General features: G+C 43.4%; 1 protein-coding gene across 4 annotated transcripts in view; it reads right to left on the reverse strand.

Moving 5' to 3' along the window:
• The window catches only part of DAB1 (DAB adaptor protein 1), a 1,151,191-nt gene that overhangs the window by 929,994 nt on the left and 197,761 nt on the right, over nt 1–23,436 (reverse strand). For all 4 annotated transcript variants that reach the window (XM_027568673.2, XM_027568671.1, XM_027568672.2 and 1 more), the window contains exon 2: nt 17,963–18,104. The gene's annotated coding sequence lies outside the window, so the exon portion shown is untranslated. The remainder of the gene's footprint in view (nt 1–17,962; nt 18,105–23,436) is intronic.

Genomic DNA, 23,436 nt, shown 5'->3' on the forward strand with positions numbered 1-23,436 from the left:
AGGTGAAGGGTCCTCCCCACATATTCGGTATCCCACTCATGAGAATTCTCCCTGGCTTCTCGCGTTCAGTGTAAAATTCCACTTTCTGACTACCTGGAGGCCTGGCCCAGCATGGGTCTGCTTTCCTGGCCTCAAAGGGGGAGTGCAAAAGGGAATAGAGGGAAAGTAATCTCTGCCAGGTTGTTCTCACGTTAGCCTGTAGAGCAAACTTTATTCTGTGCTTTATAAATGAAACAGATCCAAAAGAGTCTTTTTAAATCAAGGCCCAACACCATCTCCTTTAACCTTTCCATCAGGAGTCTTTGAGGTAGCCATTATCATCCTCATTTTGTGAGGAAGCTGAGGCACAGAGTGGTTAAGTACTTTGCTGAAGGTCACACAGCTAGTTTAGTGACATGCAAGGTGCAAACTCAGATCTTTCTACCCCTATAAGCCTACTGAATGAATTGTTTTTTCTGATCTCCCCTCTCTTCCGCCTTTAGAACATAAATATTTAAGGTAATCAGACAAACAATAATTTACTTCTTATTTTATGTCCTTTTCCTTTACCTAAAAATGTTTTATTGAGCAAGTGTTTTATTAACAAATACATGGCTGCATGTTTATATATTTAACAAAAGTTCTCTGAGCCTCATACAAGGACCGTAGGGTACAGAGATGAGTCACAGACACTTTCTGACCCCAGAGAGCTTACATTCTGGTGTGAGGATAACTGACCAGTCAGAAGACAATGAAAATACAATATGGTTCTGACAACAGAGATACAGAGATACATCTGAGTTCCGGACCCTCTCAGAAACAACCAGGGTAATTATTATAGCTGCCGAAACAGACAACCCTCAGATCTCAGTGGCCCAGCGCAACTGAAGTTTATTTCTCATGTCACAGTCTGATGTGTACTGGGAGGCTCTCCTCCATGGGATGACTCGGGGACTTAGGCTCCTCTATCTTGTACCTCTGCCATTCCGGGGGCCTCTTCAGAGTCCTCCGCTGAGTACCCCCCAACCTCCCCGGCTGGCCCACTAAAGGTCGGGAAAGGGGAGGGTGTGGCAGATTATGTGATAAGATTTAGAGCCAGGCCTGGAAGAGAATGTACATCCTACAAGCCGCCACCCACCTAGCCAGTCTGACCTCTGAACCTCTGGGGTGTACTGACTAGATGCTTCCTGCTCCTCTTCCTTACCACATCCCCAACCTTCCTTAGACATAGGGGCCACGTGGCTGGGTTCTGGCCCTGAGTCATCCCTTAGAAGAGAGCCCTCCCCCCCCAAACCACTTCAGACTGTGATGTGAAGATAAACCTTTGTGGTATTAAGCCATTGGGATTTTAGAGTTATTTGTTACAGTAGCTTTTGCGAACTTGCCCTAAGAGAGGTCCCATTTCCTCTACTCTAAAATGGAGAGGATAGTATCCTGCCATGAGGATCAAATAATAAAATGAGTGTGAACACTCCCACGTGATCTAAAGTAGCATGATTACCATTATTCATTTTACCCCAGAAAAGCAACTGGAATCCCAGATGTGGAGACATCATGGGATGCTAAATGGGAAATCCAGGGTTTTTCAGAAGACCATGGCAAGTGCTGGCCTGAGCCATGCACTCCATAGATGGTGGAGTTTTTCCTGGGCTTCTTTTCATAAAAACAACCCTGTACACAGGTATTGACTCCTTAAAGACACAAGTGATCAGCCCCAGCAAAGGGTCTGCCACACAGTTAAATGTCAGACAGAATCGGGCAAAGACTCCTTCCCATATATCTGACTGGTTGTTTCCAACTCAACAGTTGCTCTCCGCTTCTGTCCCATTGACCCACTTTATGTGAATAATGTAACAGTCAGTGGCGTGCTACAGCCAGCTCACAGCAGCTCAGAAGTCCATACCCTGGCTCAGCTGGGCACATCACCTCCCAACGGAAGAGGAATAAAATATGCTTCCATCTTTGTGTAATATTACTCGATTTTATAAAAGCACTCACACACTGTGGATATTAATCTGCTAGGGGTCACCGTGCTTGAGTCTAAGCAGTCGTCGCCATGCTGTTTTGGCAGGGAGGGAGGTGGAATTCGTGGACTTGGGTGGTTTGCTCTGCGCCAGACAAAGATGGCGGGGGCAGATGTGGCTCCTGGGCCCTGGCTCTTCCAGCCCACTGCTGAGTCATAGTACTTGAACTATCGTACTGCGATAGTATCTTGTCCCCATAAATTATGATTGCTTGATGATAAATCTACCTCAGTCCATCCCATGTGAGAGTCTTCCGATAGAAAATTTAGAGGGTTTCCATTTTGGTGCCTCAGGAGTAGAGCATGTTGGTGACAGGCAACTGGTGGATATTTTATAAATGGTTGTTTAATGAACAACTGAATGATGTCAGTGAATGGAGGGGATGGGTCTACCTGACTGACAGGTAGGGATGGGACACAGAGGCTGGCAGGGTAAGGCCTGGGCCCCAAGAAAAGGAGGGGACAAAAAAAGAAAAGAAGGAGAAGAAGAAAGGAGGGGATATGGAACAGGGAAGCACTGGCCACTGGACACCAGCTTCAGCTTCTTGATGGTATTTGCCCAGGGCCTGCGCTAAGCTTGGCCTTCACAAACCTACTGTGAGTGTAATGCTTTTTAATTAGCAAGATGACAGGCTCCTTTTGTGAATCCAGTAAGAGAGCCAGAGTCCAACAAGAGGAAGCAGGGAGGCAGCTGCCCTTCGGTAGCCTTGGCTTCAGCTCTGCTGGACTGAACAGGGCCAAATGGAGCCCACAGGCCTGAGACAGAGACCTGTGTCTTGGCCCTTCTGGTCCAGCACTGTTCCTTTGACTCTGTGGAAAAACTAACTTTCCTCTTCAGAGCCCACCTGGCATCTCGTCTGGCCTTAGGCACCCCTGTTGTTCACATCCCCCTGAACCCCTCCATCCACCCCCTTCACCTCCTTACTTCTTCACGCTCTTGGCTCATTTTCCTATATCCATGTTGCCCTCCAGACCTGACACTTAATTCTGTTTCTTGGCTCCGAAGTCTGGCTTTTCTCCTTGGTCACAATTTATACTTCTGATTATGCTGCCTTTGGCCTTAACTGGACAAATATCTTGTCCAGCCCTGCTACCACAAACATCCCTGACAAACACATCCTGAATAAGGACCCAGCCTCTCTGGCTTCTATTATCCCCTCCATGGAGACTGTGTTAGTTACGATGCTTGTGTTCCCCATATCTATTCTTCCCCAAAATGATCTGTCTGATCAGTGTTTACTCTGTCCTGGCTGTACCTTTAAATCACCCTTGATGCTCCCCGAAAATCCAAAATCTGGGCCAGCTGCAGGCTCTCTTTCTAAAAGTCTCAGGGTTCATTCGCCAGCACTGAGAATCACTGATCTAAACCAATCAGTTAGTCCCACTTCCCTCGTAAGGGAAAGGGGCTGAGCTTAAATCCTCAGGCAAGAGACATCAAGGAGAAGATGGGGGACTTCTGCAAGAAAGACACAGACAGAGCTGCAGCCCCTCCTCAGCATCAGGATGTGTCATGTCCAGAGGTGAAGCAGAGAATTGAGGCTGCCACCTTGCAGCAGATGAAGGGAGACAGCCTGAGGCAAAGCCGACCCACGAAGGATGGAGTGTTTGGTGGAGATTGGACACTGAGTCCAGTGAGGTGGAAAGACCTTGGGTCTCCAACATATCCTTAAGCCAACGAACACAACCTGAACTCAAGTCTTGGCATTTAATGAGATAATACAGATTTTTATTGTTTAAGTCAGAGGTCAGTATTTTCTTTTTCTGTAAAAGGCCACAAAGTAAATATTTTAGGCTTTGCCAGTGCTACAGTCCCTGAAAGAGCTATTCTGCCCTTGGAACGTGAAAGCAGCCATAACAATACATAAATGAATGGGCATGGGCATGTTCCAATAAAACATGGTTTGCTGAAACAGGCAGTGGGCTGGATAGAGCCTGTGGGCCATTGTTTGCCCATTGCAATTTTAAGTCATCCTGAATCAATGTTTTGTCACTTGCAGCTCAGGGTGATGCAAGTATGATTTCCTACATCACTGACCCCTTCCATCCTGCTGAGCCCCAGATGTACATCCTCATGTATCCATTCATCAAATCCTCCTTGAGGCCCTGCAGGCACATCCAATTCAACATCTTCAGAACTGACTGTCTCTAGGTCTGCTTCTCCTCTTGCATTCTCCACTTAGCAAGTGGCGCCATCACCTTGAGCCACTCAAACTCAACCCCCGTCTCATCTTCATTTCCTCTGTTGTCCTTAGTCACCCAGCCACCATGTTCCATCAGTGCTACCTGTAAAATATTTCTCGATCCTCCCTTCCTCCCAGACTTACTATGTGCCAAGCACAGTGCCAGGAACTGAGAACAAAACAATGCACAAAGCAGATGCAGTCCCTGCCCTCACAGAGCTTTAGATAAAATCTTTGATGTACAACAAATAATAGCTGGTACCTGCCATTACTCAGACCTCCTATGTGTCAGGCTCTGCACAAGGCACTTGACAGCAAGAGAGCTGATCTTCAAGGCATACCTGAGTGGGCATATTATTATCTCTTATTCCTAGATAAGGTAATTGAGACTGACTCACTTGCCGTGGACATAGTGGTGGCAGCACCAGAACAGGAGAGAGATCTGTCCCCATACCAAAGCCCAAGGCCTCCTCACTCCCCCATTCCCTGCTGGTCCATTCCTGCACAAGCGTGGCTTTCTGAATCACACTGTCCCTTTGGGAGTTCTTCATCATTGAGCCAGAATGACACCTGGCTATCACTCTGGCACAAAGCCCACGATGAACGCCTCATCAGCACAAGAGCGGTGCAATTCGCCACGGGCTCTTCAAACACCCATGTTGGAAATCAGTCTCTGTTCTCTGCCAAATAGGATGGCCACCTGTGTCCAGGCAGAACTTGATCCCAGAAAACAGTGAAAACCTGAGTGCTGGAGGGTGGAGGCCCAGCAGTTCTCAGCAAGAGGCTCTTTCCAAAGTCAAGCTCCAGCAGCCTGGGCCCTGCGATCTTCCTCTCACGTGGCTCACCTGAAGGTGGGTGATTGAGGAACTCAGCCCTAGGACCGGGCAGACCTGCATTAAGATCCTGCTGCGACCTCAGACAGACAAGTCACCCAATCTCCCCCGGCCTCCACCTCCAACCTCAGCAACTGGAATTATGCTGCCTACCTGCCAGGGTGATCCAGGGGTGAGAAGAAGGGAGAGCATGGAGCACACCTGAACCAGGGCTCCGCCGGTGGCAGCCATCTTCCTTGCTCGGGGCACCCACGGGCCTTGGCAGGCCCTCCAGTTGGGGCTGGCAGAGGAGGGTATACAAGGCTCTCTTAGTAGCTCAGGAGTCTGAGCCCAGTGCAGATGGAGCCCTGGCCCTCCTTGGGCCGCCGCCTTCTCTGTTCCAGATACACGGCTGTTTCACAGGTACATTACATTGAATTATCACTGCCTGTGAGGAAATTATCCCTAGGTAAAGGAACTGAAGCTTGGAAAGTTTAACACCCTACAGCTGGCAGGTGGTAGAGTTAGGACTTAAGCCCCGGTTTTCAGGCTCCAGAGTTTAAGCATTTAACCATGCTACCACTCTGGCTCCCGTCTTCCAACCTTATCCTGCTTATTATCCGATGGGTGGGTGACAGTACTCTGATGGCATGTGTCCCCCTAACTTGTTTAATTTATCAGGTCCTCCAAGTTTAGGGTTGTCTCTCATTCTTGTTAGCTGCTCCCTACCACTCCATTCCTCCAGCCAGGTACTCGAGTAACAGCTAATGTCTGCATGCCTACCTGCTCAGCTAAAGCTTAAAAGACTCCCATCTACAGGACAACTAGCTAACAGCCAGGCACTGTGCTTGGCACTTTAACTTATCTTATTTACTTTCCATAATAATGCTTAGGTAGGCCTCATTGAGTCAGTTTTCAGAAGGCTCAGAAAATGACAGCTGTTGAGTTTATAGGTGGAATTCACAGATAAAACTGCTCACAATGCCCGTGCTTTTCCCTCCATTCCAAGTGCTCTTATTCCCCAACTCAGCCCTCATATTCCCTCCCTCTCTCTCGTCTCTCTCCCGGTCTCCTTTCCTCCCTCCTTCTCCCTCTCTCTTGCTGGCTTCCCTTTGGTAGCTGGGGCTACTCACCAGCTGCCAGCATCTCCGGATCTAGCCTGGCCTAATGACCACAGATCATAGAGCTCTGAGCTCTCAAACTCTGGCTGCCTAATAACAAGACCACCTCCCTTGCCCCTCCCACCGCCCCCAGCTCCACTCCCAGCCTGAAATAATAGACTTCTGGCCACTTCTGTTACCCTTCAAAAATGTGCATTTAACCAAGGTTTTTAGTATAAAATCACTGACCACTAGAGCCAGGGACTCAGAATGGGCATTTTGCCAGAGGCCAGGACCTTAGAGATATAGCAGACAAGAAAAGGCCTGGGGACCAGCTGACCTGGACTTGCTAGGACCAGGGATTTATTTAACAAATGTTCACTGGGTATTCAGACTCCAGCCATAAATGCACGTTACTAGCTCCCCACAACAAGCCCTCCTCTATGGGTTTTGCTGATACCATGCCATCTGCCTAGGCCCGTGCCTTCCTCACCACACCCTAACTTTTTTTTGTCTGGCCAACTCTCACTGTTGGTCCTTCATCCAATGAGAAACTTTGCCCCCACACCCCATCACAGGTTTGAGTCCATTTTTGTGCTCTCATACCAAGTGTTGACATCCATCAACTACTCATCAGATGGTACTGGAATCTGTTATGTACGTGGCTGTCTCTTCTACAAGCCTAGGTAAGTTTTGCAAGGGCAAGTAATGCGGATTCTGCAAATCCTAGTACAATGCATGGGGCCCACTGAGTGTTTTTAGGATAGGAAGACAAAAGAAGAGGAGTTAGAAGGAGAAGGAATAGAAAAAGGGAAAAGAGGAAAAGAAAGAAGGGAGGAAAAAACAGAAAGAGGAAAGTTATAGAAGACGATGAAGAATGAGGGGAGGTAGGGAGGTAAGAAAAATAAAGCAGAGGGAAGAATGGCATGCAGTCTGCTGTGCTAGGTCTTAGGAGGGGGTCACAGAGATGAATAAGACCAAGTCCTTCCTCTAAGAGAGTTCACTGTCTACTCAGGGAGATACAGTCGGGGAAGGATGAAGAGAGTCTGGAGAGCAGGCAGGGAAGTCCTGTGAGCTGGAGTAAGCCAGTCGCAAATCCCCATTTGGGACACTATGCCTACCCATTTGATGGATTTCACACCAGCAGCACCTTCTTCTGGATTTAGTGACACTGATGAAGTTAGAGCCAGGTTAAGCATGGGTTTAGTAGATAGATTCTTTTTTCCTACAATCTTATCCAGAAAGCCTTAAATACCTGATGAGCACTGCCTAGTACGTGCCTTGTACAGAGTAGATGCCGCAATATTTATGGAATAAACAGAAGGTGTAAAAAATTATTAAATACAAAATCTTATTTCAAGCATCTCACAGGCATACGACTTGATTGTTGAATGGTTAACTGAAGAGTACAGTGTGATTCCTGATACCTTCCCCAGTGCCTGACACACAGTAGGTAAATATGTGTTGAGTAAACAGAGTTTCAACAGTGTCTTCATCATCGTCTTAAATTGCCATCCCAATTGCCCATCCCCTGCCTGGATCTGAAAGGAAATGGAGGCACCTCATAAACATTCCTCAAGCCCGTTTTACTACACTGCACATGAGATTAGCAAGGTCTCAGTTGCCTTGTTTAAATGACACTGAGTTTGAAGCTTTACTTTATAGTTTGTTTCTCTAAGACACGGAAACGTGTTCAAAAATATCTGAGTCACTGTATCTTTACAGAATCAAAGGTGTTCATTGTTTTCATAATTACTTCCAGTTTCCAAACCACATTGACATTTCTCCCTCCTCCAGACCCTTTGCAGCTTTCCCCGGGAAACTCAAAGCAGTACCGAGTTGTCAAATTCCTATGGGCAAGGTTCGGGGTTAGAGGGGATGCATAAAGAAGGAGAAAAATTCCAATTATGTGATTACTGCCTTGGAGATTGGGCAGGGGGATGAAGGTGTCACTTGAAAACATTATTATTCTGTAGAGAGACAATGGGATACGATGGAAAGGCTGTAAGATTTGGAGTTAGAGGACCCATATAAATCTCAGCTTTACTACAAACGAGTTGTAGGACTGTGAACTAGTCACAATCTATCTGGGCCTCAGTTTCTTCATCTATAAAATATAATAACCTAAGAAGCTCTAAGATGTTTCCCAGCTCTAATATTTGGAGATGCTTAAGAAGGCTCAGGACCTTCTGATGGCCAAAAAGTGAAGGGTGATTCAGACTACTAGGGCAGTTCACATTTTATTTATTTTTAAATTATGGGAACCTTCTTTTGGCCAGCGCAGAGGCCCCATTCACTGCTGAAACAAATGCCCATGACTTCAAAGCTATAACATTAGGTATTAAATTTAGAAAACAGAAAAGGAATAAAATTGTGCTTTCCTGCTTATCAGCTTCTAGCCTTATTAACGACTTTTATGCTATCAGTAATGTGGTTGATCTTTTAACCACAGAAGTTAAGACAATAGTTAGCATAGGAAGAGGTGAATAAATTGACATTTATGACCTAACTATTATTAATTACTATTTATTTAGTACCTACTATACATTAGATATTAGGTCAGAGATATTCCTTACGTTATCTCATTTCACAGTTATACATGCACCATGAGGTATGCAATTTTTCCCCATTTTACAGATGAGACATCTAAGACTCAATAGGATATGACTTGTCCAGTATAATATAACCAGTAAGGTAAATTTGAACCCAGGTCTGTCTGATACTTGGACCAATATTTTTTCTATTGTTATCACTTCTGAAATATTCCAACTAAGTAAAGGGCTCCCCATCAGTGGGAATAATCAAGTACCAATTAGGGATGCTTTAAGAGGGATCATTGTACTGGAGTGGATCCTGCATGCTTGGATGGGATAACCTTGTTAAGTCCCTTCCAGACTGAGAGTCAATGATATCATGACCTTAGGTCACTGCAAGTAGAGTAATGAGAAGCAAAATTCACTAAGCACCCACCGCCCAACTGCAGAGGATTTGCAATGTGTGATCTCTTTTTCCTTTAACGTTTCCTACAACTATCTTTCTTCCAAGAATACTATCTCTTTCAAATTCAGAAAAGTCCATATCCTGACCCCTCCTGACTGCTATCATTGTTCCATTCTTCTACTGACCCACTACAACCACAGAATTATTATTCTGCATTAAGACTGGTCTGTACAACCCCAGGAGGTAGAATGAGGAATGTGAAATTTAATTCACTAGCATAGGAAATATCCACCTGTAGTCCCAGGCAACATTAAGCTGGGCTGCTCTGCTTGATAATGAGCCCCTCCTTTTTCCTGGATGTGTTCAAGAAAGTGCTTTAATACCACTTTTACATGAAACCATGGCCACTAATCACCTAAAATAACTCTTTCTTCTGCTTTTTTACAGCCATTATCTCTAGAATTCTTGTAAGGAACTTTGAATATATTTGAGCTTCCTGGCTAGACAATAAACTGAGGAGAGAGACTATGTCTCTGTGTAAGAACTCTGTATAACAGAATGCTCCGTAGGAAGAACTCATTGTCATCAATGGCTTCATCATTATTAGTATTTAATCAAGGGAAATTCCAGCTATTTCTCCAACAAATGGATAACTTCAACTTAGACTGGGTCTTCTGTGAATGGATCCCTCCAGGAAAAGAGTAGAGCAGGCCCTGTAGGCAAACCCTTCCCCTCCCAAGGTCGCCTGATAGCACAGCTGACCCCAGTGAGAAAGTGGGTAAAACTGCTGAGAGCAAGGGTCTCCTGAGAAGACAAAGACCAGGATTCTGCCAGTTCCCAAATGAGGTCAACCAACAAAGCAAGTGTTGCCGAAGTGAAGTTTCCATAAGAAAAAGATCATTTGAACATGTGACCCAAGCACAAACCAATGGCTGGGGGGCTGATGGAAAAGACTGGTTTGAACACAGCATGTGGTAGAAACCGGAAGTCCCTCCAGGACTAATCTCTCTAGTGTGTTTGTCATGCACTGGGCCCAGGTGCTGAGCACGTGTGTATAAGCTACACTGCTATTTGCTATGTGCCGGTCTCTGTTCTAAATGCTTTGCACAGACAGACCCTTCACTCTATGCGGGAGATAGTTGATACTACTACTTTACAGATGACAAAACTGAAGATCACAGAGGGGTAATTTGCCCAAGTTCACATGATTTGCAAGCAGGAGAGCCAGGACAGAGCCCCAGATATACCAGATAAAACCACCGGGGAGGGAGACTTCTAAAGAGGAATAAAGAAATTCCTGTCAATAAGAGTAGATGGGGCTCCATGGGATTAGTGGAAAAATAATGATATGCATTATTTTAAGCATAAGCATGTGATACCCATAGCTGAAGAAATGGGGGAAAACATGGGATGTGGCCAAAAGACCAAAACAAGGATGGTGACAAGAAGGCAACTTGTATTGTCAGAGCAGAACTGGACCAACAGAATGGAAGTCTATAGGCAAATGTAGGAGTGGGTACAGTGGAAAAATCAGAAAAATCAGGTAAAATGAAAGCAGGGAGTAGTGGACCTAAAGGGGCAACATGTAATGGGCTAGATCAATTCTAAGCAACATGAAGCATCAATTAAATTGAGGTGATGTGAACTTAGGAGTTGAGGCTGCCATTACGCTCAGAAGAAGCTAAGGGGCTGGGGACCAGAGGCATAGAACAATTGGTCAAGATAGTCTTCTTTCTCTTCTTATAAAGCAAAGTCATTCCCAACAGTCTAGAGAGGGTGGATTCCAAGAGGTTGGCAGAGGGTTCATCTTGCTAGGGAACCTCGAGAGAGCCCATGGGGAAAGCCCTTAATAAAACTCTTCCTCAGAAGCCAAGCCTCTAACCTAAAAGCACCTGGATGCCTTGAGGATCTCTTGGCTCTTGACTTTATCCTGGAGATCACACAAGGGCTCTCCAAGACATTAAGTGCCAAATAATTGCCCCATGCAGACTTCCCAACTTAATCTGCTGGTAAATCACAACTGATATTCAAGAAGCTCCTCTTTGATTCTCAGCTCGAAGGACAGAAATGAAAAGGAGATGCCTGGGAGGTGCTGGAGAGACCCAGTTAAGGCCGTCAGGAAGCCAAGTTCAAGTCCCTCCAAGTAAGATTCAAGTGAGCAGGCTTGTGTCTTGAGAGGGCGGGCCTGGATTTCAGTCCCAGAGCTGCCTCCAGGAACTCCAGGCAAGTCCCTTCCCCTCTGAGCTTCAGTAAGAGGACAACTTAATGACCTCTAAGGTCCCTGCAGTTTGCCTGTTACTGTCATTACTATCCATACGAGTGTGCTAACAGACATGACTCATGATGTATTTGAAATGTGCTTACTTTCAAATTTCCTGCTGTCCCTTTAAAATAAAATGAGTTATGTTAAAAGCAAAACCCTTATCTTTCATGCAGTGAAGTATTTGTTAGTATAATAATATAATGACTGGGACTTGCTTTAAAATACTTAAGTCCTGGGGCAACTAGGTCCTAGGTGTCCAACTCTTGGTTTTGTCTCAAGACATGATTTTAGGGTCGTGGGCTTGTCGGGCTCTGCGCTCAGTGGGGAGTCTGCTTAAGGATTTTCTCTCTCTCCCTCTGCTCCTCCCCCCAACTCGTGTGTGTGCTCTCTCTCTCTCTCAAATAAACAGATCTTTAAAATAAAATACTTGAGACCCTCCCCCTATATCTACTTAATAGATAAAATAGAAAAGGTGAAATATTGTGATGGTCCAAACTGGGTAAGGGGTAAATGGGAGTTTATTAGAGGAGTCTCTTCACCTTCATGCATGCTTTCTTTAAAATTTTCACAGTAAAAAAATAAGAAATATATAATAGAATAGAATATAAATATATTCAGTAGTATAGTCTCTCCGTGACCTTAGATTAAAACTCCATGACTTTCCAGCTCACTCCCAGGTAACAGACAGTTCTACAGGATCTTTTAAGTCACAAATGCAGTTTCAGTTCAGAAATGAGAGTGTCCAGTCCAAGGTATAAATCAGGCCGTGACGAAGATTTAGTGTCGATCTGACATCTCTCAGTTCTGGCCATTTTAGGATGGAGACTCAGGGGAGGAAAGGGAAAGGGCATGGCTGGCTGAACTACATATGGTTTCTAGCCCTCCTGCTCTCTCTTCCCTCCCCCCTGCCCCAACCAGGGGTGACTGGTAAGAAGGGGGGAGGGAGAAGAGGTGAGACAGGTCTTATTTGTACTTGCATAGTAAGCAAACTGGCTTTAGGGGCTCTGGGTCTTGCAGATTTTCCAGGCTGTCTCCTTGTCTAGTGAGCAATTTTGAGGACTCTAGAGCAGTGGCTGTCTCATAGAAATATAATGCAGGCCACATATGCAAGCCTCATTTGTAATGTTCAACTTTCTAGTAGCCACATAGTAAACGGTAAAAAAAAAAATAGGTGAAATTGATTTAAATCATATTTTACTTAAACTATTATTTCAACATGTGGTTAGTGGCTCCCATACCGGACCACATAGTTTAGAGGTCTCCATCCCTGGAGATGTCTTGCTAGGTGACCTGATCGTACACCCTATCTTGCCCGTGAGAGCCCTGGTTTAGTCCTGTCGCTCAGGCTCTATTCTCATTAAATTACTTGGTTATTAATGTCCCTTTTCCCTCTCCCAAGTGACCCTGTTTGGATGATGAATCATACTGTCACCCTGTCTATACCTCTCTATCTGGGAGGGAACTGGTGGCTCCTTCTTCATCCTCATTTCCAGGTGCTCTACCGGAAACGGTTCAGGCCATTTTTCCCCTGGATCAAGGGTCAGCAAACTACAGCACACAGAGTTTAAAATGGGTACATTTTTAAAAGATGGAAAAAATGAAGATTACGTGACATGGATGATACGCCTCCTGCAAAGCCTAACTTACTACCTGATCTCTTACAAAATAAGTTTGCTGACCCTTATTCTCTATTTTCTGGAGTGAAAGGAGGTCAGAGCCCAGTTGACCAAACTCCCACCACTGTTCCCTCTGGGACTGAGGTGGGGAGGCAGATCCTTTACCTCTTACCTGGTTTGAGTCTAGGAGGTAGACCCATGCTCCGTGATGATAGTCACTCAGGACTCAGCAAGAACATTCTGGAAGGACATCTCATCACTCAGCTCCCTTTGTACTCTCTCAACCCTAAGCCATTTCCTCTAGACATCTCATAGTATAATTTTGCACTTCACTTTGGAATTTCATTTCTGTTATTTCTTAGTGTCTAATCAAAATTTCCATTTTAAGCTCTGGTTCCTATATCACCATCACCATCATTCATCATGTGTTTCCTTGAATAGCCTGAGTTTGTTGGGGGTAGGATCTCTTCTGTCTTATTTTTTAATCCCTCGTAGCACTTCACACAATGCCTCATACAGCTTATATCCACAATAAACATTGTTTGAACGAAAGAATTAATGGTAATTCATACACTCAACACTTCAGCCCAGCTAAACAACTCAAAATTCTCTAAAGACACTGACATCTTTTCCTCGTGTGCCTTTGCATGGACACTGCCCAGTATATCTCCTCCCTTCCCTTCTTGTCTACCATTCTCCAAGATGCGGCTCAAATAAAACAATAATGCAATTTTATTAAAAATTAAAACTCTCTGATACTCTCAAATGTCAAATCATAGTCCCAGTAAAACCTTTCCACATCCACCCTAGAAGAATTTAGCACTCCTAACCCACAGCCAGTAACACATTTCTCTCCTCTGGTACTTAAAACAGTGCGTCTTGTCTGGATGTATAATTGTCTCTCCCACAGATCTGGGCTCTGCCTGTTATGATCACCTGGAAAGCCTTTAAAATATACTGATGCCTGGGCTCCATCCCAGACCAAGAGAATCAGGATCTCCAGGTTGGGACCTGGGCATTGGCATTTTAAAATGCCCTTCTATGATCTAATATGCAGCCAGAGTTGAGAACCACTGCACAAAATGGGGAGCTACCAGAAGGCAATGAATGTAGCTTCTCTCTGCAACTCTAGTTATTAGCAAAGATTACTATGGAATAAATAGTTGTCAAATGAATGAACTATGAACCGTAATAGAAATATAAAGAAAAATTTATGTCAGTCTATTAGAAAATGTTGTGAGATAAACAACTATATATTAATCTAATGACCTCTGATTAATTGGACAGGTTTATTTAACCATATTAAACACATAAAATGACTAGAACCTCATGTCTAAGTAAGCAGTTCTACCAATTGTGGTAAACTTGGCCTTAAAAGAAATATAGATGGCCCTGCAAAAATATGGACACTAAGGCAGTTCATTAGCATGGTCTCTAACCAAGTCCAAAAGACAGACCTCCAAAGACCCCTCAGATAATGCAGATATATTTCAAGGTTGTTATCCTACAACTGTCAAGCCCAGTCTCTCCTTGCCTTCAGCTGTGAAATTTATACTTGAGACTGGCAAGAGAGTTTTTTATTAATATGTTTGCCAAACGACACTCTCAGCTCTCTTGTAATTATGCTGCCTGTTAGTGGCATTAAGTACAAACATATCTCTTGGTTTTCACTTGTTAATTTGTGCCTCTCCTGTATTTAGAGATAAATCAGAGATTTGTTGATGGGCAGGGGAGGACAACATGAAGGCTAGCGTGCCTTTGCCAGTAATTAAGCTGCAATGAGCTGGTGTCATACAGTGGAATGATCACAAAAGAAGCTCTCGGTTTGAGTTGGTCCTGATCACTTACCCTGTGTCCTTGGACAGGTAATCTCACCTCTTTGTACTTTTGTGCAACCCATCTCAAAAACAGAAGGTAAAAACGGAATCTATTTCAAATGCCCAACAGAGTTATTGTGTGGGTAAAACAAGATGATAAGTGACAAAAACACTTAATAAAGTATAAACCTCTATGCTAATATGCTTGCTTCCTTCATTCAGTTGCAAACACTGTCTACACACCTACCCTGTCAGGTACTAAAGGAATACAAATAATAATGATTCTTGTTACCATTGTTACTATAGGGACCATACTACTATAACGAAGTCCTTATTATGACATCTTGTGATGGTTAATTTTACACATCAACTTGACTGGGCAACAGGGTGTCCAGATATTTGGTAAAATGTTATTCTGGGTATGTCTGCGAGGGTGTTTCTTGGTGAAATTAACATTTGAGTTTGTAGACTGAGTAAAACAGATTTAGTCCTCGCTAATGTGGCTGGACTGCATCCAGTCAGTTGAAGACCTGTATAGAACAAAAAGGCTGAGTAAGAGGGAATTTCTTTCTGCCTGACTGTGCTGGCTTTGGACATTGTTTTTTTCCCTGCCTTCAGGGTTGAATGGAAGCATTGGCTTTTGCTGGGGCTGAAACCCACTACCAGCTTTTGGACTGGACCTACACATCAGTTTTTCCGGGACTCCAGCTAGCCAACTGCCAGTCTTGAGATTGGGTGAGCCAGTTCCTTATAATAAGTCTGTGTGTGTGTGTGTATATGTGTGTGTGAGTGTGTATAAGAAATATTTTAAACATAAACAAAACCAATAGAATATATGTGTGTGTATGTGTGTACATGTACATTCTATTGGTTTTATTTATACACACACACACACACACACACACACACACACACACACACACACACATCCTATTGGTTCTGTTTCTCTGAAGAACCCTGACTAAAACACATCTATGACAATATAAGCACTTTTGGGGTGCGCTTCAAAGATAATCTTTAAATAAAACTCCTTAAATTGATACCCATGTTTTCAGTGCATCCAATAGAAGTCATCAGGGCGCCTGGGTGGCTCAGTTGGTTGAGCAACTGCCTTCGGCTCAGGTCATGATCCTGGAGTCCCTGGATCGAGTCCCGCGTCGGGCTCCCTGCTCAGCGGGGAGTCTGCTTCTCCCTCTGACCCTCCCCCTCTCGTGTGCTCTCTCTCTCTCACTCTCTCTCTCAAATAAATAAATAAAATCTTAAAAAAAAAAACCAATAGAAGTCATCACGTGAGTCAGTGGTTATTGAAATCAGCTGGCCAGCTTTAAAAAACATTGATTCCTAGTCCCGAGACCAGATCTTCTGAATTAGTATCTTCAGGAGGTGGAGCCCAGAAATCTGGATCTCTATCAGTCTTCCCAGTATTTCATTTGACTAACCACATTTGGGAACTTTCCATCTAAGTGGTTGGACTGAGGGAACTAGAAACCAAGCACTTGCCCTGGTGTCTTAAATTCCATCACCTCAGGTTCTTACATGTGGTTGCTCTCTCTTGTCTCCTGCTAAATGCAGATATGCTAGAGAGATAATATATGAGATTTTTAACCATAAATTTAGGGTATATTTATCCTGAACTCAGCTCTGATAATGCTCCTCCTGGATCCAAACACCTTTGAGGTGTCCCCATAGTCTACTTAATAAAATCCAATCTCCTTTCAACTGTATTCAAGTACCTCCAAAATATGACCCCTGGATGACTACAGCACCAACATCCCCCACAGTAACCCACACACACCCCACAGTCTAGGTACCACAGATGCTCCGTGGATCCTCTTCTCACCTCCACCTGGAGAACACTGTTACTCCTGACCCCCAGCCCCCAGTTTTAGCTCAAATGGCATTTTATTCTTGCAACTTCCCTAACACCTCTCCTATAGACTGCTTTATATCCTAGCCACATGTATACATGTCTCCCTTCTTGAACGGGAACTTCTTGAAAGCAGAGGTCCGCTCTTCATGTCTGTGTCCCCAGAGCACTGAATCAGACACACACAGTAAGAGTCATATATATTAATTGAGTTGATTCAGGCTATTTTCATACATGGTCACCAAAAAGGAAAAATTAAGAAGTTGGGCATTTCATAGCAAAATTTGGAAATGATACGGAAAGATGGTATATACTGTAGGCCAGGCAGCACAGTGTATTGGTTAGAATGCTGAGGCTTTGCAGAGAGGGGTGTGGGTTCAATTCACAGCTCTCCTATGTTTTTAGTGATGTGATAGGTCAAGCCACGTCACCGTTTGGTGTCTCAGTTTCTTCATCTGTAGATGAGGATGATGATGGTATTATCTCCCAAGGCTGTTGTGAGGTTTAAATATGCTCAGAACTCGGCATATCATCAGATGGTACCATATTCACATCAATAAACTGTACTTGCTGTTGGCTCTTTCTTATTATTTTAGCAATATTTTAGCAAGTGAGTACAGGCTTGGACAATGGAAGATTCCTAATTTATAGGTGAATAGAAAAGTGGAAGAGTCCTAAAGCTACCTTATCTGGTGGGCCATTTCCATTTCTGAAGGGTATTTACCTCGGGGGTGGGGGGAAACAGCCAGAGTTATGTCTCCGTCTTCCATGAGTTGCCTCTCTTTCCTGATGGATTTCCATAAGGAATATAGATCCACAGGAGATTTATGTGTGTGCCCTGTTTCCCAATAGTGAACGCAACTTATTTGCCACCACTAAGCATTCATTCTCTTCCTGGAGGTCAATTTGCAAGGTGCCTGCTCCCGTCAAGGGCAAGATTGATAGAGCAGCAGCTGCTGACTTGATGCCTAATGTACATGAGTTTGACCTCCTCTTTGTCTCTGGCCTGCAAGGAGACATGGGCCAAACTCTAAAATCATCCTTGGAATTGAAAAGTGATCTTAGATACCATTTTATCCAATCCACTGCCTGGGTATCTGACAAAGCTCAGGCCTAGCTCGGGGGAAATAACTTAAAATACAGCACAGAGCTGTGGTTGCCAAAGGCTACTTGTCTGTGACAAAGGCAGCCCTGTTCTGGGGGAAATGAGACAAAGAAGGACAATGTTATAAGGCTTTCATAAAGGTGAACAGGGTGGATTTTTTTAATCCAAAGTTAAGTTCTTCACACTTTTATGATATTAAGATTAGCTCTCTTTATAAGACCATAATGGTTCATGCGGACTACTTTCTTGAATGACCTTACCTGGGTAAGTAAACGTAGATAACACTATGTCCTTCTACACTGTTTTGTTGTTGTTGTTGTTGTTCCTTCAGTTGGCTGTTTTGCTGGTCTATAGTTTCCCCAAGAGTTTGGTACTCTCTGATGTCAAGATGGAGAACAGGAGCTGTGGAGTCAGAAAGACCTGAACGGTTATCTTTGCTCTTCTTCCAAGTTGTAGCACTTTGAGAAATTCATTTAACTTCTCTGGGTCTCTAAAACAGTCACAGTAACAACAATGCCTACCTTATAGGATCACTGTGCAAAGAAGAGATACCAGATGGTAGGTGGTTAGCACCGGGCCTGGCACAAAGATGGTGGTAGTGGGGGGTTAAATAGGTTTTTCAGAATTCAATCATGTAGACAAAATGTTTAAATGAAGAGTGAACACAGAAGGAACTAAAAAGCATTTAATTTCCCCATGTGGGATTATTCCTAGATGTAGCCCGTATGCTTTGAGGAATGCTGTTTTTGGATTCAGACAGAATGGATTTATATGCTACTAACCTGAGTCATTTTCTGGTTGAATGATTTTAAATAAGGCAGGTAACTTCTCACAGCCTCTGTTCCCTCAAACAGTAGAATACAATTTCCCCTTATAAAGCATCAATACAGTATGCATTTTACACACATCCTTACTTAACATACACAACAACCCCATAAACAGATACAATCGATTATCATTATTTGCAGTAATGTTCTATAAAGCTGTGTGAATACTGAGCCATTGCTCCTAGGGGAAACACAGGGTTTGGTTCCTGTGAGCCTCCGGTCACAACAATTTCACCAACTGATCAATACAACGTTGACTGATGTGTGTTTCTGTTTAAAGACACTTTATTTAATACATGGTTGATTCATTAACATTGAAATCATGGCCAACAGCACTGTAACACTTCTGAATGAAACTTATCTAACACATGTCTTTTCTCCGTGAAACACTTCACAGCCTTCTTATGCTTATGAACACAAGATGGTACTTCAACATTATACTTGGTGTTCAACCATGGAAAACAGTGAAATCGCCAACAAAAGCCACACAAAATGTGAAATACGTGGCACTAAAAAGACCTCACAAAGGACACCTGTTTACAGTACGAGTGCCAAAACAAGAAGGCAGAACATAGCCTTGTGCGACTTCAGCTGGGAGTATGCATATTGGGCAACTCATATTTTTGTTGCTCTGTGCATGTCTGCTAATGACCACAAAAACACCACCAGTATTGATCTGGGAATTACAAATAAATTTTAGTGAGTAGTTGGGTTCACAAATTAAGAACCTGCAAAAAATAAGAATCAACTGTCCTGTTCCGTGCATAGACGAGGAATCCCTGATCCTCAAAGAACTTATTTAATACAACTAGTTAGTGGCAAAGCTGATTTGAAATTGGGTATATATGTTTTCAAAGAATGTTTCCACATTCTTTCCATTACCAACCCCAGCACTTAGCTCTGCTTATATCACGGTTACTCTGCCTATGAAACAGGAGTACCATAAACAGCTACCTCGCAGAAAGATGGTGACGATCAGATTAGCTGATGCCCTTGGAGGTGATTTGTAAGCTGTAGAACATTACACAGATGTGAGAGTTTTATAAGTAGATTCAATTTAAGTGAAGTTTCACTATCCAGTATTAAGGCTGACAATAATGAGCTACCTGATTCTTCCATAGTTGAATGAGACCAAGATGAGAACCAGGACCTTGAGAGGTCCATGGGTGGATAGCCCTTATCCCAGCAAGCAATGAGAAGCTGGTGATTCAGGCTAATGCAACACAGCCTCAATGGGACTGCTCTTCTAGGAGTCTGAGAGCAGAAGAAGTGCTTACAGTATATTTTAGCTAAAAGATCAAAATGCAGGCTGGATGCACTAAAAAAAAAGTTTCTGATGTCAAGTCCACTTATAGTTGCTGTTACAAAAATCCATCACCCAGACTACAAAAACATCAACAGAAGCAGTCTTGGCCAGCACTGTGGATATTGGTGAACGAGGATGTTGTCTCAAAAAATATCTTGAAGCTGCTTGTTGTGTTTTAATGAGGGAGGGGGCTTGGAGCTGGCTGACTCTATTAATTATAAAAGGGTATTAAATAAAGTTGAGGCCAGACTCATCCAAAATAAGATGAGAAGAATTAACCATCTCTGATAAAAAAAAAAATGGTAAAAAGGGAGAGAAAGGATTTAAACATATTCATACCCTTTAACTCACTAATGCCACTTCAAGAATGCTAACAGAATGATCAGATCAGGGAAAATAGTGACACACAAAGATGTTCATAGTGTAGTTGTTTCCAATTTTTAGCTTTTGTAAATAATGAGGAAAGGGTTTAAAAATTATGACGCATCCATACAATAAATATTAAATGTAATTAAAAATCATTTTAAGAATTTTTAACAATATGCAAAAAATATGCAGTAAGTATAATATTAAGTGAAAAAAAACAGCAAAAGCAGGATACAAAAAGCATGACTCAGCTGTGTTTATGTGTGCATTCCTAAAAATACAACAAACAAAAAATTGAAAGGAAATATGCCAATTAATACTCATTGATTTCTTGTTTCTGAGATTATGAGAGTTTTTTATTCATTTTTTTTTATTTCCAAGGTCTCTACCATAAATATATACCATTATTATTTTTAAGATGAGGGGGGCAAACAGCACAATGAATGTACAATCTAATTTGCTGTCACATTCCACACCAAAAGACTTCTTTGATGAACAGAAGCACAGATTAAACAAGATTTAGCCTGTTCATCTAACAGGTCACTGATCTGTAAAAATATCAGATGTTTTCAGATTTTTCAAATCATTTATTATTAAGCAACTAGTTGGAGTGTAGCCAACTTAATTAAACAAAGAACATGAGGTGGCCCCATCCCCAGAACAGCCCCTGGGGGGCCAGGACTCTCCTCTCCTCACCTTTGTACTGCCAGAACCTCAGGCCTGCAACAGAGCAGGAGCTCAATAAATATGTATTGAAAGAATGAATACATTGGAAAATATGCTGCCATAAAATCACAGTTCAGGAGCCATCTGTCTTATCTTTCATTCATTCGTGTACTCATTCAAAGTTTTATTAAGCACTTACTAGATATATATAGTTATTATATATGACTAGGCCTGGGCAGCCTTCAAGACATGCAATGACCCATTCCTAATACATAAACAAATAAAGAACTTCACACAATAAAGTCATGAATAAAATGCTAAGGGCGTTCCCAAGAGGGAAGAACTTCTCCAGGTGGAAAGTTCCAAGAAGGCTCCCTAGAAGGCATAGGATTTGAGTGGAGTCTTGAAGGATGCGTAGAATTGGGACGTGAGTAAGGAAAGTAGGGAGAAGGCATGCACTGAAGTAGTAACAGAAGCGAAGTCTTAAAGGTGAGAATGTCTAAGGCTTAGGGAAAACAAGAAGTGCTTCGGCTGGTTGGCTAGAGCATGGAAACCTCAAGGAGGAGAGGAGGGGAGCTCAAGCCAAGGGATGTGGTTGTGTAGGGAGGGTTTGGAGTGTCATGTTAAGACTTGTTTTCTCCCATAGATAAAGGAGAACGATGGAAAGTCTTTGAATAGGAGAGTTATCTGTTCAGAGAAACACTTTAAGAAGATACTTGGGGGACACCTGGAGGGCTCAGTAGGTTGAGCATCTGACTCTTGATTTTGACTCAGGTCATGATCTCCGGGTTGTGGGACTGAGTCCTGCATCTGGCTCTGTACTCAGTGGGGAGTCTTCTTGTCCCCCCCTCTCTGCTCCTCCCCCCATCTCTCTCTCAAATAAATAAATACATGAAATCTTTAAAAAAAAAAAAAGGAATAAGATATTTGGGCAGCAGTGGGTAAAATGTATGGGAAAAGGGGAAGGCAGGGCCACAAGTGAAGCAAAGTTCCCCCATGACAAAAATCTCCAGTGAATGGGAATATTCAACCAGCTAAGCAGCTAGAAACACAATTCTTAGTTTCTACAATCACCAGGACTGCCCCAGCTCTCTGCAGCTGGATTTCCTTTTAAGATGAGATGCCAAGGACCAAGCTTTAGAGAGGTGCTTAAACTCTAGGCTCAACCACCAGCCCTATTGCTCCTTCCCATCAGAAGCAGTTGAATTGCTTTGCAAATATATGCAGATACATGTGAATAACAAAGCCATTCACATGTGCCCCAAGCCTCAAAGGGAAAGGTTTGCTTTGATCAAAGCTCATAATGGGATATATCCAAGGGGCAGAAAAACAATATCCTGCTCAGCCTAAACAAGGGAAGGTTTAGATTCTGGAACACAATGCTTGGTCTTAGTAACGGCTATTCGGTTAAATACTAGGGCACATGGCTTTCTCCTTCTATTTCTCCATTTCCTGAAGTTGGAATTGCTATAAAAGATCTTCCCTCTGCTTCAATTTAGCATGGCTACAAGTACTGATAAAAATGTGTGTGTGGGGTGCCTGGGTGGCTCAGTTGGTTAAGCGACTGCCTTCGGCTCAGGTCATGATCCTGGAGTCCCAGGATCGAGTCCCGCATCGGGCTCCCTGCTCAGCAGGGAGTCTGCTTCTCCCTCTGACCCTCTTCCCTCTCGTGCTCTCTCTCTCTATCTCATTCTCTCTCTCAAATAAATAAATAAAATCTTTAAAAAAATAAAAATGTGTGTATGTGTATGTGAATCTGTAAGTGTGTGTGTGTGTGTGTGTGTGTGTGTGTGTGTGTGTGTGTGTGTTGAATCTCATCCTCTAACCTCTTTAAAGTATGGTCCACAGGCCAGCAGCATTTATATCATCTGGGAGAATGCAGAATCTCTAGCCAGATTCCAGTACTAGTGAGTCAGAATGTGCATTTGAACAAGATGCCAGGTGGGCATTATAATGTGAGGAGCACTGATCGAAATAACCTAGGTAACCATAATGATAAACTCCTAAAGGCCGAGACTCGTTCTTATTTACCTTCATGTCCCCCAGGCCTGGTGACTAACCAGTAATCAAAACAGGCCTCTCTTTCCTCTTCCCTAAAATGAGATAATAACTCTCTCAGGGGCGATCCCACAGAGTGAACTGAATATTAAATGTAAAATGTTCCAGCACGATGCCTGGCATGTCGGGGGGTGCCCCAAATTCCAATTTCCTCCTCAGTCCCGTTCTCCGTTAAAAGCACTTGCTGAACTGTGTGCTCGTAGCTTAAGTTGAGCATCTTGTATTTTTTAAAACATCTACCTCATCTAATCCTCACGTTCAGAGAGTGGGAATTGCTGGCTGAGTTTTACCAGCAGAAAACTGGGAACCAGAGAGGTTAAAGTTCTTGTGCAAAGTGCCAAGGCAGTAGGGGCAGAGCTGGAATTTGAACCAGCCCCCTTCCAATCCACCCTCAACCTCACAGCCACCCCATCCATCACGCAGGGCAGATCACACAAATACCCTGCTGAAAATTCTTCCACCAACTTCAGGGTAGAATCTACATTTTTTTTTTTTTTTGCACAGCCCAGGG

This window comes from Zalophus californianus, chromosome 4, assembly GCF_009762305.2.
Source record: "Zalophus californianus isolate mZalCal1 chromosome 4, mZalCal1.pri.v2, whole genome shotgun sequence".
NCBI lineage: Eukaryota > Metazoa > Chordata > Mammalia > Carnivora > Otariidae > Zalophus > Zalophus californianus.